Below are 16464 nucleotides of genomic sequence, written 5' to 3'. Positions count from 1 at the left end.
AGAAAAATCACCAGACATTCAAACCACAAACCAGGAAAATCCATCAGATTGCCACCACCTGCCCTCACTCTATCTGAAGATGCTTTGAGTCTGACATCCACAAACCTTTTCCATTGGACACTCTCAGAATTTAAACTGGTTTAGGGCACCTGGGTGGCTCAGGTGGTTAGGCATCTACCTTCAGCTCAGGTCATGATCCCGGGGTCCTGGGATCGAGTCCCACACCGGGCTCCCTGCTCAATGGGGAGTTTGCTTCTCCCTCTGCTCCCCACTCTCGCAAAAATAAGTACAATCTTAAAAAAAGAACTTAAACTGGTTTATAGTTTGCTCCAATCATCACCCACTATTTTTCTTTTGTTTCTCTAGAAATGCCTCTTATTAAACACCTGGGTGTTTATGTAATATAGGCCTAACTTTGAGAGCCTACCTGGATCACTGCCTCCTAAAATGAGTCACAACTGTTCTCACAATGAAGAGAGAAGCTCAATGACATATGAAGCACTCTACTACTCAGCTGCTAACCTGATTCTGCTCTCTACAGCCATCGGCTTAGCATTTAATATATGAAACTTCCAGGAAGTTTCAGAGGGGGAGTGATGGGGTTCAGGGCAGGCTGCCCCCAAATATGCCACTCTTCCATACCGATTACTTCGTATTAAAGTTACTTAAACAGCCAGTGCACGAAGGACACTCTGACCCTCCTTTGTCCCCCTGAAAGCAGAAAATGAATCTCTTGTATGAAAGGTACCCTCCCTGTACAGAAGGGAAAAAGACATACTTATCACCAGTAATAGTAAATTCAGGGCTGGGAAAGCTATAAAAATCAACCCTTTACTTCACTAATTTACTACCCCAGGCCCAAACCTCTTGTCAATTTTTCATGAGTTCACTGTTGCTTCATTTAGAAAGAATAAAAGAGCTGCCTGCCTTGGTCACTTCTTTGAGAGTTCTAGTTCCCTGAGTTCGCAGACATGCAAAATTAAAATGGTCCCCCCCACTAATCCGTTTCAGGTCAATTTCATTATTAGGCCAAAGAACTGAGAAGGGAAGAAAGGGAAAGTTTTCCTCCCTTGCGAAGTGTAAGCCAATGAAAGGTAGAACAGGAACTCCAACGCAGGTCTCTCCTGCCAATTCCTTATACCCTACTCTGCAGCCGATTTTCTGGCCTATAAAGCCTCCTGAAGGGCTGACATTTGCTGGACACTGCTTACTCTGGGGCTCAATACCTACTTACTTTACACCGGTATTAAGAAAGCCTTCTCCTCGAGGAAGAATGAAGGGGAGTAAGTCAGAGGGGGAGAGGAACCATGAGAGATGATGGACTCTGAAAAACAAACTGAGGGTTCTAGAGGGGAGGAGGGTAGGGGGATGGGTTAGCCTGGTGATGGGTATTAAAGAGGGCACGTTCTGCGTGGAGCACTGGGTGTTATGAACAAACAATAAATCATGGAACACTACATCAAAAACTAATGATGTGGGGCGCCTGGGTGGCTCAGATGGTTAAGCGTCTGCCTTCGGCTCAGGTCGTGATCCCAGGGTCCTGGGATCGAGTCCCGTGTCGGGCTCCCTGCTCCTTGGGAGCCTGCTTCTCCCTCTGCCTCTCTCTCTCTCTCTCTCTCTCTGTCTTTCATGAATAAATAAATAAAATCTTAAAAAAAAAAACTAATGATGTAATATATGGTGATTAACATAATAAAAAAATTAAAAAAATAAAAGAAAGCCTTCTCCTCTACAAATCTTGTTTCCGCAAGGATTCACTCATCCAGAAGACTGAACAAAACTGCATCTTTGATTGGAATACAGAAGAGATTATTAATTTAACGGGAAATGGCTTGTTGGGATCACGTGGTTTAGCATATGGAAAACTAGCTAGCTGACTCTGTCAAATCTCTGCACAACATACCTGTTCTCACCCAACTGCCTCGCCTGGAAGGCAGACATGGAATGGTGATCAGAACTGGGATCTGCAGCCAGGGTCCACAGAGCTCCCTGCTTAGCAGCCACCAGCCTTCATACCCTCCTTCGTAAAATGAAGACGTTAGGACCTCGTTTGTAGATTACGGAGGAGATTAAATGAAATGATACATCTAGAGTGTCGGACGTGGAGTCCCCAATAAATGGTAGCTGTTGTCTTTCTTTGGGGTGTCAGATATTATCAAAATATCTTTACTCCTTTCCTTGGATGCTCCATGGTTGTTGTAATTTGTCTATTAAGAACTGTCTTACACTCAATAGGTATTTTTTCTACTCAATTTTATGCCATCGGCTCCACAGCTCTCCAAATCATTCTAAACTATCCTTCTGGTTTCCCTGGGCTTAGAGAAATTCAAATTCTTTTTCAAAATTATATACTAAGATCTCCTTTGTGAACTGATTTTTCTAGCTGCTTAATCACTTCTGTTGACCTCTGATTTTCTACCAGATTGGCCAAATCTCTCTGATAGGATAACATCTAGAACAATCTGAATTAACCTTTTGAGAGCCCCCAAATTAGGACTTATTTAAATTCTGATTTCTGCCTTCCCCAGCACTTATCAACATGTTCATTACTGCGTGCTAATCTCAACATTTCCTCCATGTCTTCCTTCATGACAGATGTTTGGTCCAGATTTCACAGTACATTTTTGTTATCTCCCTCTCTTGTTACAAGGGAGAAACAGTGCAATTACTTCTAAAGTTGTTGTCTGTAGATGAAATTACATTTTCCAAGTATATACTTAGTGAATGTTTATAGGTCTTCATTCACTCCTTCAAGAAATATTTCTTTGTGCCTTATTAGGTGGGTCAGACACTTGTGCAATGACAAAATGATATTAAGTGCTAGATTCCGTTGTTTACTTAGGTCACACAAGTTGTTTGAAAGGAATATTTAAGATTCTTAAGAGTCAAATTAATTATATATTATTTGGAAATACATAGATATTGCCATTTCCAAATTTAATCTCTCTGGAAAAGGAGATAAATGTGAGTCTGCAGACAAGAAAAGAAATATGCAACTACTGCTTTATCTATAGCTAGATGGGATTGTTTTTTTTGTTTTCTGTACTGATTTTTACAGGGATCCTGTTTCTTCTACTAAAACTTTTAATAAATCTAAAAGCACTATGTATCTACTCTCAATGCAACCTCAAAAGATTAGTCTCCCTTTAATGAAAAATTAATAATTTAGCACTTTTACTTCCTTTATTCTACCTACCAGTTTTCCACTTTGTTAAATAACAAAAATTCAACCAAGTAAATTTTAAAGATCTCACTGGCTTTTATTAATCAACTCATGAATCAGGCAACATCCTGTCAAGCAATTACAGGGGAGTTCCAAAGGGCTACAGAAAAGGTAAAGTGTTTCAAGGTAGAGAGAGGGGGGCGCCTGGGTGGCTCAGTCGTTAAGTGTCTGCCTTCGGCTCAGGTCATGATCCCAGGGTCCTGGGATCCAGCTGGCATCAGGCTCCCTGCTCGGCGGGAAGCCTGCTTCTCCCTCTCCCACTCCCCCCCCCCCCCGCTTGTGTTCCCTCTCTCGCTGTGTCTCGCTGTCAAATAAATAAATAAAATATTTAAAAAAATAAATAAATAAAGGTAGAGAGAGTTGGGGGGGAGGAAATTACTAGCAAAGAATACATTGCTTTAGGCAAAGTGGAACTGAAGGGGTCCATCAGTAAATTTCCTAGTGCGGCCCAGGAAATTCTCATGTGGCCTGATAAAGGTGACGTTTCTGGGAGGTTGGAACTAGTTAGGTTAAGGCCCCAAGTCGGTAAACCAAGACTTACTATGTAACCTAAGTGATGCCATTTTGGGCTGTGGTTTCTTTTTAACAAGTTAAAGAAAAACAGCTCAGAATATTTTTTGTGTTGACCTGTAATTAGAAATTCTGCCTGGAATGTCATAAGGCATATCAATACCTAAGATCAGGAATCCTCGTTCTGAAAAATGTCCCTCCAATAATTATCACATTTGGTCCATTTGTTTTGCTCAATCTTCCTCAATAATCTCATGCGTAGGCTGGATCTGTGTCTTTCTAGACTTCTCTGTTACATTTTGGGCATTTTCCTGAAATTTATTCTCTAGCACTGGCTGGGTTTTCTAAGTAAAATCTGTTTATTATTTACAATGACGATTTATTTTACTTATTATGGTTTTCATTTCATTATACCCGTTCTAAAATTCTCATTTACTAGATGCACCCTCTTTATATATCTCATTGAGTTTACAAAGCAGAGCTTTGCTTACAGTTGGTTTCATAAAGCAAATCTGTTTATGATTTTGCTGCAGATTCCTACAACTTCTTGGCTACGGAGCGGCTGATTTTTGTTTTCATTATGCATCTGTAATAGGTGGTTTGGTTCCTTTCTCACATCCTTGAGCTTGGTTTGTTGACCTTGGGCTTCAATGCTTACCACACCTGAGGTCTGCTTTAAAGCCCTTTCCAGTAATTGAGTCTCATTAATGATTTGACAAATCTCTTCCATGCTTCCCGTGTGCTAGCAATTGCATAAATTGCTGGAGAGTCGATGAAAAGGAATACACCACCACCCCAACTCTTCCTTCTCTGCCCTTGTGGGCCTTCCTCCTGGGGGAGACAAACAAAGCCTACACTGGCAACAAGAAAGGGGGTCAAAGGATGATGGATAGTAGGCACAAATCCTGGTGCTTGACTTCCAAGCAACCCAAGGTCACAGACCAAGCCAGAACCTGGGTGGGAGCCAGGAGTCTGTTCAATAAGAACAATCTCCATCTACTACACTGCACCCCACACAAAAAAATTGAGTGTATCAGAGAAGGAGCAGGTATTTGCCAAACCAAAGGAAGAAATTAGCAGTGCTGGAGAGGAACAAAAGGGGCAAGAGACCGGGATAAGGAGAGCGGGGCCCCACCCGCGACTGGAGAGCGGGACCCCACCCGCGACTGGAGAGGTAGAAGATGGCCGGGCGGGGGGGGGGCGCGGGCTGGAGGAGACGTAAGGATCATGTCACATTGGGAAGGGGTTGCTGAAGAAGGGGCAACTCTTTTTTAAGATTATTTATTTATTTTAGAAAAAGAGAGCACCAGCAGGGGGAGATAATCTCCGGCCGACTCCAGCCTGAGTGCAGAGGCCCATGCGGCGCTTGATCTCAGGACACTGAGATCAGGGCCCTGAGATCATGACCTGAGCTGAATCCAAGAGTGGGATGCTTAACCGACTGCGCCACCCAGGCACCCGCAAGGGGCAACTCTTAATCTGGTTTCAACCACAGGGAAGAATAAAAACTCCTTCCAAAAACTTGACAATGGGCTCAACGCCTGGTGCTCATTGTGGTTCCTTCTGGGGATTTGTTTCCTTTTCAGACAATTTCATGCGTATTTTAAAGGAAATAAAGAAGACACTGTTCACAGCACTTCCAGTCACTTTGCTACATTCTTGGGAGTCAGTGGTTCAATCTCAAATGAAACGTCGCACTAACAATATGTTCAGTTATTTACACCCTCTAAACAATGAGTGTTTTTAGGCAAAGATTTCCTAGCCCATTCAACTAAACAAAAGAGCCTCCCCTGCAACACAGAGACTCACATTTCCATCCCGAAAGCCCTGCAGGCATATCTGTGAAGCTTACCATCATAAGACTCATTTAATTTTGAATTAAATTAAGGGCCCAAAAGGTAAAAGCATTGTTTAGGTTATTCCAGATAATGTCCTAAACTTACGATTTCAATAGTTCTCCATCCAATTGATGACTCCTACTACAATAAAGAATTCATGAACCATGGAACCACCTGACAAAAATAAAATAAATAAATATCACTCACAGCTTAGAAGGGAAAGCATTTGCATAGTCCAATTCCTAACTTGCAAAGGGTAAATAAATATCTGGGGGAAATTCTCAGCAAGATTTTCAGCCCGTCTCTAGCCTGTAAGGAAAAACCTGGAGATGCAAAGGCTGGTTTTCCCATAAAAGCACTCCAAGTTAGGAAGACCCCAGATTTTCTGAGCTATCCTGTTGACACACATAACAAATATTCACATAGGCAAAGCTAGCGGAGATGATAGGATGAAACGGAAATGAAATACTGATCCGTTTTTCTTCAGCACAGTTCTCAGCTTCCCCATGGGGGGGAGGGGGAGAATTATTAGATAGGTTCCCTTATTCAACATACATTTATTGATCCAACTGCCCCAGTTTTTGTGAGGTTTTCTAACAATGTCCAGCTGCCCAAAAACAGGCGGGGGGCGGGGGGCGGGGGCGAGAGACCCATGATAGGGAAAGAATCTGGCTGGAAATTACTGAAGAACACAGAGAGGAAATCCACATGACCGAGCCATCTTATTATTTCTGAGCAGGGTACACAAGCAGCGTATCTGAAGGAGTACCAGCCTCCTCTCTCCCCGTCTCCCCCCACCAGGAAACAAGAACAGAACAAGGGATGGCACCAAGGAGGAGAAAAGAGCAGGCTCAAGAGAAAAGCAAGAGGCGGGCAGGGAGAAGTTGGGACTTCAAAGAAGAGACGGACAGAGTTTGAAATGCTGAAAGTGGAGCCGATCTATTAGGTGGGGCATGTGTATGCACGGCTGAAGTGGAATGAAGACGAAGGTCATCTTAGTTGAGGGAGGAGAACTGTGAGATCTGGGTGTTAGCAAAGTCATCAAAAGGAACGCTATACTTCGGGAGGGTGCCGTGTAGCAACACGGAGGAAAACGTGAGACTCTCTTGAAGCAACTGTGGGGGGCCGGGACAGCGGAGAGGGGCTTAACGTTTGGCTGGCGTTTACACGTGCTTGGTAAAGTGTCAATTCCCGTTTCTAAGAATGCGGGAGATCAGAGATCCTTGGTCTGGTGCCCCCACTGACTGAAAGGCAGATTACAGTGGCGTCTGATTTAAGGTCATCCCGAAATAGTGGGAGTAATCTGAGTGTGAAGAAAGTCAAGAGATAAGATTTGATCCCTACTTCTCTACTCGGGAATAGAGAGAATTTTTTAATAAGTGATGTTCCTTGGCCACCCTAAGACCATCACTCCAGCTGGCTGAACGCTGGTTGGTATCTCCGCGCTGTTCTACACAAGCCCTTGTAGGGAAGGCACACTTCTCCCTTCTGGGTTCTTTTGACTGGCCTAATAATTAAGTTGACATAAAACAGATTTACAGGAGAAAAATTTAATTTCATTCCTACGGGAACCCCAAAGACATGAGACTTCTTCCCAGGCAACTGAGGCCTAGAAGCCATCCTGAGCTAAGGACAAAGGGGAAGGGGGATGGGGTCTGGGGCTCAAAGGGGAGGAAGGCAATTCATAGAAAGATGGAAAGAGCAACTGTCTGGTACACAAAAGCTCCTCACTGGAATGGAGACAACGGGACAGGAGAGGACTTTGCACAAACAGGCCTGCAGCGACCCCCAGCTCCCCACCCCTGGCCCAGAGTCTGTAGTTATCTCGGCTCCCAGCTCTCTTTCTGCTCCGGGCCCTCGATGAAATTCTGAGAGGCAATTAAAAGTGAAGCAAGAAGCTCCTTCTGGGTCCCCTAGGTCCCCGACTGTCCAATATCCACATGTCGAAGTGGCGCACTCCAGGGTGGCCTGCCCAGAACCCCGTCGCCTCTTCACCTCTCATCCTGTACACCAAGCCCCGGTTCTGGACCAGCACACACTTCAGATTGCTTACTGGTCTTTCCCTCTGGATGAGGGTATTGCTTCAAAATCCACACGGCTAAAACTAAGCTTATAATGTCGCTGCCTCCATTCACGTAGTCAACCAAGCCAGAAAGTCATCTTCAAAAACTTCCTTTTTTTTCTCCCTCATCTCCCTCCTCCACCCTCCCTCCGACACCAACTGGTAAACAAATCCAAAGAATTTCAACTCTTGAAAATCCACCGGCTCTTTCCCAATCTGACTGCCACAGACTCAGACCATCTTTCCTCACCTGATCTTCCAAATGGAACTCCTAACTAGCTTCTCACTCCTCTGAGACATCCCCTATGCTGTATCACCAGGGCAATCTCTGTAAATAACAAATCTGACGGGATCACTTCCTGAATTAAAACCTTCAATAGCTCCCTGTGCCTACAGGATGAAACTTAAAACCACTTCGGCTCCCAGTCCTGCTCTTCTTTACAAAAAAAAGGAGGGGAGGAGAGCGAGAGAGAAAGAGAATCTCTGCCATGTCTCTCTCAGAACTATTGGGAAGATCAAATAAAAATGTATGTAGAAGCACTCTGAAGACTAAAGCAGCATCCAGCGCTTCTTAGCCTTTATGGTCACAGTCCCTTTGAAGAGTCTGATACAAGCTCTAGAGTTTTCTCCGAAACACCAACATACACACACATCTACCTACATGTAGAATGTGGCAACCAGTTTCAGAGCACCCGTGGATGCTCAGAGACAATCCCGATTAAGAATTTACTACTTAGGTATTTATTACTTTCACATTGGTGCACAGAACCAGAGTCAGCATCATCCAGCCAGCATCTCCAGCCTCACAAACAAGCAAGTGGCTCTCCTGTGGGCAGTCTGATTATTCATGCAGATGTCTAAAATATTCATCAGCAGGGTCACTGGGCACATCGTGAATCTAGGCAGAAAATTAGTACAGTAGTTAGAGTGGAGGGCTCAGGCATTTCATCCGAGCACAGCTGTCCCTCCACACATAACTGTTTGAAAAGAACAGGTTATTTTGAAAACAATCAGCTGAATTGAGTAAAAAAATAAATAAATAAAACTGGCCAGTGGGCCTTCCTCTAACTGAATGAAAATGAAGTGAGGTTCCTTCCTTTTCACATAGTTCATCGATGCAAAAACAGAGCCACTGAAGCTAATTCCATAGCATAAATGTCCATTATTCATGAGCCTGGTTTTGCAGCTGTATCTTCCAGCATTGGGCTCAAGCTCTATTTGTCTATATGTCCTTCTACATGTTTGGGCGTATTTACATTGTGGATTTGTGTTCTCAGGGAACTAGAAGGTAAGGAACGCTGCTTACTCTGCATGTTTGCACAGAACCCATCACACAGGATCTTGCCAGGATGTAGTATCTGAGGGCAGATACAAATCCAAATTCGTCACCAGAGTGTGGGCCTAAAACCCTCACCAAAAAAACCCCCAGAAAACAAAAACCAAAAATGATCACATTGCCCTTCAGAAGACTATGATAACTAGAGTCTGTATTCCTGACCAATAATTGAACCCTAATTACAGGTGATAAGGAAATGCCACCAAAGTATATGATACCGCCATAAGCTTTTATCAGCCTTGCAAATAGTAAATACCTCTTTTACAGCCTGTAACATCACATCCAAGGGGGCTCTGTGTACTAGGAAACACACATATTGATACCAAAAACTAAATGTGTTCTTACTATTGGGAACATAAGACCAACGCTGGCCTTTAAAAGTAACCACTTCATCACCTGTTCTTCCTTCATCTCCTGACAATTAGTGTTTCGGGCACACATATCTTAAGACATATCCCTTGGAAAAAAAAGACTTAGGTCTTTTCTTTTGATCAATTTCCAAAAAAGCAGTCATTCGAAATCACTGCAAGGACCTGACAGCTGAGCTCTTCAAAAATACCTGCATTTCCCTATTTTTGTCACGAGATGGCAATATCATGCATTGGTAAACCATAAAAATCGTTAGGTCTTAATTTATCACTTCAGAAGTGAAGTTCTCAAACTTCATGATGTCAGGACCCTTTAAAAACTCTTAAAAATTATTGAGGACCCCAAAGAGCTTCTGTTTATATGATTTCCATCTGTTAATGTTTATATCAGAAATTAAGATTGAAAATCTTTAATATTTTTATTAATCCACTTAAAATAATAAATCCATTACATGTTAATCTAAATAGCATATTTTGTGAAAAACTACATTTTCCAAAGCAAAAAGATTACTGAGAGATTTCTGCAAATCTCTTTAATGCCGGCTTAATAAAAGACCTCTGGATTCTTCTGCTTCTCTATTCAGTCTGTTGTGATATATTCTGCTTCAAGCCTGTGAAGAAAATCCAGCCTCATGCAGATATGTAGTAGGAAAGGGAGAAGTATTTTAATGGTCTTTTCAGATAATTATGGATATTCTTCTTTGATACTATACCAAAACTCAACAAGATGTGGTTTCTTCATGCTAAGTTAGAATGTGGCATTGGAAGCCATATCAAAAAACTTTCATACTCTGCTACATGAAAATCCACTGCTCTGTCTTGCACTTTGAATGGATCTTGATGCCTGATTTTTTTTTGTTTTTTTGACATCATGTATTGGTCATTTGGAAAACAGTCCACTGGGTTCTGGAGACCTTCCAAATGCGGACACATCTCATTACAAAAATAAATAAATCACATTCATTAGTATCACCAGCAACCTTATTGGGAAAAGTCTTTAAGTATTAAGGAAGCTGTTAAGTTTACAGTGGAGGATACACGTTTTCTCAAATTCTTATTTTCATTCAAGAGAATTTTATCATTGACAACACACACTGTCCCCTGTTTCTCTTAAAATGACAAGCTCACTTTACTTTCAAAAAAAAAAAAAAAGCTTACTACCCAAGTCTGAATAACCTCAGTTTGTTAATCATCCTGTCAAGTAAAAATGGCATTCCATGAAGTGGAATGTGTCCAAGTGTTCAAAGAGTTCAGCTTGTAACTCAAGGTCACAAGGACTCAACTTTGAGACCGTCGTACTTTGGTTGGCAGAGAAGTACCTCACGTGTACTTCCCCTTTCATCACACAGACTATTCAAATGATGTGTACTCAGGTCAAGACTGAATAAATTTAACAGTTGCTACTGCTTCATCAGGGCCTTATTCCAAGTACGTGGAATACAATTTCTAGGAGAGTTTGGTGCCAACTGACTCAATTCAGGCTAAGGTGCCAGCAATTTTATCCACTGCTTTTGTGCCGCCAGTGGAAACACGCTGAAAAAGGCAAAGGACATCTTCGTACTACTGTGAGAAGAATTTCGATCTCATGCATTCCCTGAAAGAATCTTGGAGATCTCCAGGTATCCATCGGCCACACTTTGAGAACCATACTTCAGAGTTTATACAAGATTTTCAAATAGAGTATTTTATTCAGTCCTAAATACTTGGGAGATACTTAGGGTAAGCATCCTGACTTGCCCCATCTTATAGAAAGTGAGACTCAAGAATATGAAATTATTTACTCAAGCTCACACAAGCTAGCAAACGGCCCAGAGGAAATTCATCTTGGGGTTTTGTTCGGTCTGTCTTCTTTCCACCATATTACATCGCATGGAAAATTGAAATGGATTTGTGTCAGCATTTAAAAATAAAACTAAGTGGCAGATTTGGAGGAAGAGGAGATGTAGGGTTCCCGGGGCAGGAAAACCTTTATTACTAAAGGACTTGGTGAAAGCCCTATTCAGTTTTCTCATTGACCTACTCTTTTGGCTTCTCTTCTTAAAATTTTAAAATACAGTAACTGGGACCAAAACACGAACGCAATAGACACCAAAGTCCTCTCCTGATGTGTATGCTCACAATTTAGTCCTTTTATATAAGGATTGCTAGAGATCTCAAAACCTTAATTAGAAGCACTACCACTTCACAGTAGTGAGGTGACAACTAAGTGTACCAGTGTTTTTCCAACTTTCTCTTAGGAAGTAGAGCGCTAAACAGTTAACATTTTACATGGCATCTCAATATGGGGAAAAAAGGTGAAGTTCCTCTATCTGGTTGAAACACTGTACTGCTGATACTATTGCCACTAAGTATTCACTTACACTGCATGTTTGAATTTTTTTAAGTTATTATTATTATTATTATTATTATTATTATTATTTGGTTAATCTCTACATTCAACGTGGGGCTCGAACTCACGACCCCGAGATATCCATCCATCTCAATCCTCAAAATTTCAAAGGTGCCACCTTCATATTATCACCATTTTACAGATGAGGCAACTGAGGTTCAGAGAGTTAATTAACTTGTGCACTAATACAACTAGTAAGTAGCTAAGTTTAAAACCAAGTCTGTCTAAACTTGACTGACTTGATGCGGAAGCTCTTGGTTCCTGCCCTTTTTTCAGAGGGTTCCAGGGCCAGCAGCTTTGATACACACCATGCAAGCAGAGCCTTGATGATGTTCTTCAGTTAGTTAGCTTCCTATTGAGATTGAGTTGGTAGAATCAATGCTTGAGACATAAAGTTAATTTGGTGTGCTGGAGACATTCAACCTCACAGTTAACAAATCCCATTCTTTCCACATAATTGTTTCTCTTTCTGGCTTACCAACTTGCTATTCAATTATTTCTCAACGCCAACTGTCTTTTGAGGACCTGCTTTTCATACTTCTATGAACTCTTCCCTCAGGCCTGGAGGCCGGCATTCTGTCTCCTTATCCTCACCTCCCTTGGCTCTTCACTCATGTTCTTAAAGCTACTTAGTCTTCCGAACTCCGTCTTCGTTACATCCTCCCCACTCAGCTGTAATTTCTTTTTGCCTTCTCCCCCACAACTTCTAACACAATACTATATGTAAACAAAACGCCCACAAAGGTTGTTCATAACACCCCATGGAGTTGTGATAATGATTTATTAAAAATCTATTTCTTAAGGAACTTGTCACAGATAAACACGTTCTAAGAGGGTCATCCCGGGGCTTCTAGTAACACATCAGCTCAGGGATAACCCGGGAAAAATAATTCCCATTGCTGAACGGAGGGTGAGCTTGGAAGTCCTGCTTCAAGAGACTGGCCGGGAATAACCTAAGCACAAAGCTGGTCACTACCGAACGGCCACGAGTGGATCATAATATCTTGGGTTATAAAGCACAGATCTGGAAGAATGGTTCTTCTGAAGGAGTGAATGACTAAATTGGGAGAAAGCTCCCGCTTGTACAGGTGCTGGAGGAAGGAGGAGAGGGAGGAAGGACAACGACATGAACACCACCAGTGCCACCACTAACGCATGTACCGCACTACTATCAGCCAGACACTATTCTAAGCACTTGATTTAGGTTAACTCATTTCACACTCACAAAAACCCTAAGGGGTAGGCGCCATTGTCAACTGCCTTTGATAGATGAGAAAATTAAGTCACAGAAAAATTTAAGTAATTGCCTAAGGTTACACAGCTAGTAAGTAGTAGGGCTAGGTTGAATCAATTCATTCAAACTGTTTAAATATTTGCCTGACACTCAATTACCTAATGTTTATGTCTCAAATTTTAGAGAAATTACCATTTGGAGAAAGATTTAAAGAACCGCTAATACCTAGGCACACACTAGTGCACTCTCTGTTTAACCTTGAATTTATTGTCCTTTTAAGGAATATTATAAATCCTTGAACTCAACATGCTTTCAACTACCATAATCACTTAAGCCCTTTGACTTGGTGTGACCAACGGCAGCAGCTCCCGAGCCGGAGCCACACTGTGTGGGAACCACGGTCTCCACCTGCTGCCGTATTGGTCACAGCATCCCTCCTCTGGTCTGTGCCACAGCGCAGCTCTCCTTAAATACCACACAATTACATCTCACTCTGCTGTCTCTCCGAATATCCAGATTCCTCAATCTTTCCTTGGCATAAAACTGATGGGGGGGGAGGGGGGAGGAGACTCTAAGTGACGTCCTCTTTATAAGATCCGGTACTTTCTGTTTTAAAGAGGTTTTGGTCCATCTTTCCGACCATCTAAGGAGGTTGTGATTAAAAGAGCAAACAAATCTAATCACAGTTTCATGGAGCGTCACAGAGGCTGCCCTTACCTTTTGCCTCTTCCCTAATTTTACTTCCGAATTCAGGTTTCATTTTTAACATCTTCCAATTATTTAGTGATGGATAGCCATTCAAGCAGCTAGCTCGTATCAGAATATAAGGAAATGAAGGAAAGAGCATTAGACCCAAAGTCGGTAACGAGTTGGGCAACTCTCATTTGGCAAGTCTCTTGACCATCAACTGAGAGAATGCACTTCCTTTCAATCTACCACCCAGAGTAAGTGCATCGAAGCTTTTACTAGAGAACTCAGGCACCAATCCCTCTTCAGTCCGCTACCTCTCCAATCCAACCAAGAGTCAGAATGTTTTAATTAAAAAGAGTTACAGAGAGCGCGCGCGGACGGCCGGGCGGCGGCAGCGTCTCACGGAGGCGGTGGCTTCACTTTCCAGGACTCAGGGGCGGCCACAGCAGCAGCCTCGGGAGCCGGAGCTGGAACGGCCGCGGGCAGCAGTGGCGGTGCTGAGGGATCTAAAATGTCCACTGAGGCACAAAGAGTTGATGACAGTCCAAGCACTAGTGGAGGAAGTTCTGATGGAGACCAACGTGAAAGTGTTCAGCAAGAACCCGAAAGAGAACAAGTTCAGCCCAAGAAAAAGGAGGGAAAAATATCCAGCAAAACAGCTGCTGAATTGTCGACTAGTGCTAAAAGAATTCAGAAGGAACTTGCAGAGATTACGTTGGACCCTCCTCCCAACTGTAGTGCTGGACCCAAAGGAGACAACATTTATGAATGGAGGTCAACTATATTGGGACCCCCAGGATCTGTCTATGAAGGAGGGGTGTTCTTTCTTGACATTACCTTTTCACCAGACTATCCGTTTAAACCCCCTAAGGTTACCTTCCGAACAAGAATCTATCACTGTAATATTAACAGCCAGGGCGTCATCTGTCTGGACATCCTAAAGGACAACTGGAGTCCAGCCCTAACCATTTCTAAAGTTCTCCTCTCCATCTGCTCACTTCTTACAGACTGCAACCCTGCTGACCCTCTGGTGGGCAGCATTGCCACACAGTACGTGACCAACAGAGCAGAGCACGACCGGATGGCCGGACAGTGGACCAAGCGGTATGCCACATAGGGGCCTGCTGCTTGCCGCCCCCGCCGGACCTGTGCAAGCACATTCACCAAGTGCATCAATAGCCCTACCCACCCCTCCGGACCTCGGTTCTTATTTTCTTATTTTTATTAAATTCTGAATCTTTTTCTGATGGTATGTCATCCATCCCCCACTCCTTTTTCCCTCCCTCCTCTTCCTCCTTTTCCTTCTCTCTTCCCTCCACCCCCCCACCCCTGCCTTCTCAATTTATTCCCTTTCTTGATTTCTATTAACTTGAAAGATTTGGGTTTTTTTTTTTCCCATCTTAACATGGAATGGGAACTTTTGTTTTCAGTGCAAACAGTGTTGGATCTGTAATAGTAAGAGCTTTCTTACAAAGCTTTGTATTACTGTGTGGTTTTGTTTTTTGTTTTATTTTGATTTTTTTCCTTTTATGTGATCTTTGGGAAAACACGAATTCAGAATTATATCTCATTTCTACTTAAATGTAGTGCCTAGGGTTAATTTTTTGTACTGAAGTCTTTATTGGTGGGTGCATGCTACTGGGAACAAGTTTTTTGTACAAAAGCTTCAATCAGAATCACTGTGCATTACTGAGACTCTGTTTATCACTAGCCTTCTGTTCCCCACACAGAAGACTGTTGGATTGAACAAAATAATATGTATTTTGATTTACTTAAAGTGCTTGTAAATTTCTTAGGGACCTGCCACTTTTGACTGTGGATCAGTTGATGTACACTTGTATTATTAAAGCACTCAATAAATCACTGTGGCTGATAAAAAAAAAAAAAAAAGAGTTACAGAAAAAAAAATATTGATCCCTCTAAGTACTCTAAGTTTTATCTGTATCTCAAACAAGATCACCAAACTACCTGAGATGAGATTTAAAATCAGTCTGTGAGGTCCGCTCTACCATCCCAAACCAGGGCATCCAAATGATAAAAATGGGATTCCAGACTACTCAGCTGCCATAAGAGCCGTGCTCCAGCGTGTCTGCTGAACGTGGAGGACCTCACACATGGTTCTTCCTGAGTCCACTCAGATGGGGTCTTTCTCCCTCCTCAATGACCCAAAAATTCTTCTGAGCATAATGACTACTTAAGATTCATATCTGACATACCTGAACTGCTTATTAAATAAAAACGAAGATAAAATAATACATAGGTTTATGGTTGCATTTTTGCTTTTATGACATTTGGGTCACATCTTGGATTATCTTATTGCATCTTTGGTCACAAATGCAGGGTCCATTGTTCCTGTGAGCAGGTGTGCAAAACCCTTTATGACAATCCCTTTTATAATGTGTCTTTCCAGGAACTCTCTAACAGCTAGAACTGGCTGTCCTAAAGAATTTTTAATGATGAAGCTAATGTAGTCACTGAAATGTAATAGGATTTTAGGGTGGAGTTATGGAAAGGAAACAAAACAACAATCATAATACATATGGTATCATGGGATCTATTGAAAATCAAATTTTCCATAGTCTGAGAGTCACAAAACAAACTAAATTTTCAATCCATGCAAATAGAAGAAAACAGTGGTATGAAGTCTGTAAAATGTAATTTATTTCAAAAACAGAATTACAATATGAGTCCCCGCGCCTACTTAAGAACAGATAACATATCAATACTCCCAAAAAAAGAAAAAAAGAAAAGAAAAATTGTACTAGTTCAAATAGAAAATGTCCAAAGTTACCAGCTCTCAGACTGGTAGAGAGA

At 42.2% G+C, this 16464-nt stretch overlaps 1 protein-coding gene and 1 pseudogene across 3 annotated transcripts in view; one reads left to right on the top strand and one right to left on the bottom strand.

The window, feature by feature from the left end:
- CADM1 (cell adhesion molecule 1) overlaps positions 1–16464 on the bottom strand; it is a 321512-nt gene that overhangs the window by 149309 nt on the left and 155739 nt on the right. The window lies entirely within an intron of this gene.
- Positions 14112–14849, top strand: LOC114211349 (ubiquitin-conjugating enzyme E2 E2 pseudogene; annotated as a pseudogene).

The sequence above is a fragment of the Eumetopias jubatus genome, unplaced genomic scaffold (genome assembly GCF_037043125.1).
Source record: "Eumetopias jubatus isolate StellerSeaLion01/CBP00866 unplaced genomic scaffold, mEumJub1_p1.0 scaffold_13, whole genome shotgun sequence".
Classification (NCBI taxonomy): Eukaryota; Metazoa; Chordata; class Mammalia; order Carnivora; family Otariidae; genus Eumetopias; species Eumetopias jubatus.
This window is presented reverse-complemented; position numbering and strand designations above follow the sequence as displayed.